At 70.7% G+C, this 229-nt stretch overlaps 1 protein-coding gene across 1 annotated transcript in view; it reads right to left on the bottom strand.

Annotated features, from left to right (window-relative positions):
• Positions 1-229, bottom strand: part of ST6GALNAC4 (ST6 N-acetylgalactosaminide alpha-2,6-sialyltransferase 4) — a 4941-nt gene that overhangs the window by 2523 nt on the left and 2189 nt on the right. The gene's annotated exons all lie outside the window — the stretch shown is intronic.

Below are 229 nucleotides of genomic sequence, written 5' to 3'. Positions count from 1 at the left end.
CTCCGGCTGGCAGCAGGGCCATGGCGGTGCCCCGGGGTCACATCGCGCTCTGCTGGGGAAGTGCCGAGCGCTGCCTGCACCCCCGGTACAACAAACCCGGCTGCAGCTCCGCCGTACAGCCCCCACGTGCCGATCTACCCTTGCCGAGCACGCAGACCCCCGCGCGCCCCCACAGCGCAAATCCTCCCCCAGCCCTGGAACGCATCTGCCGTGCAACCGGGGATGCAAC

The sequence above is a fragment of the Meleagris gallopavo genome, chromosome 19 (genome assembly GCF_000146605.3).
Source record: "Meleagris gallopavo isolate NT-WF06-2002-E0010 breed Aviagen turkey brand Nicholas breeding stock chromosome 19, Turkey_5.1, whole genome shotgun sequence".
Taxonomy (NCBI): Eukaryota; Metazoa; Chordata; class Aves; order Galliformes; family Phasianidae; genus Meleagris; species Meleagris gallopavo.
Note: the sequence above shows the minus strand (reverse complement) of the source record. Positions and strands in the feature narration are given on the sequence as shown.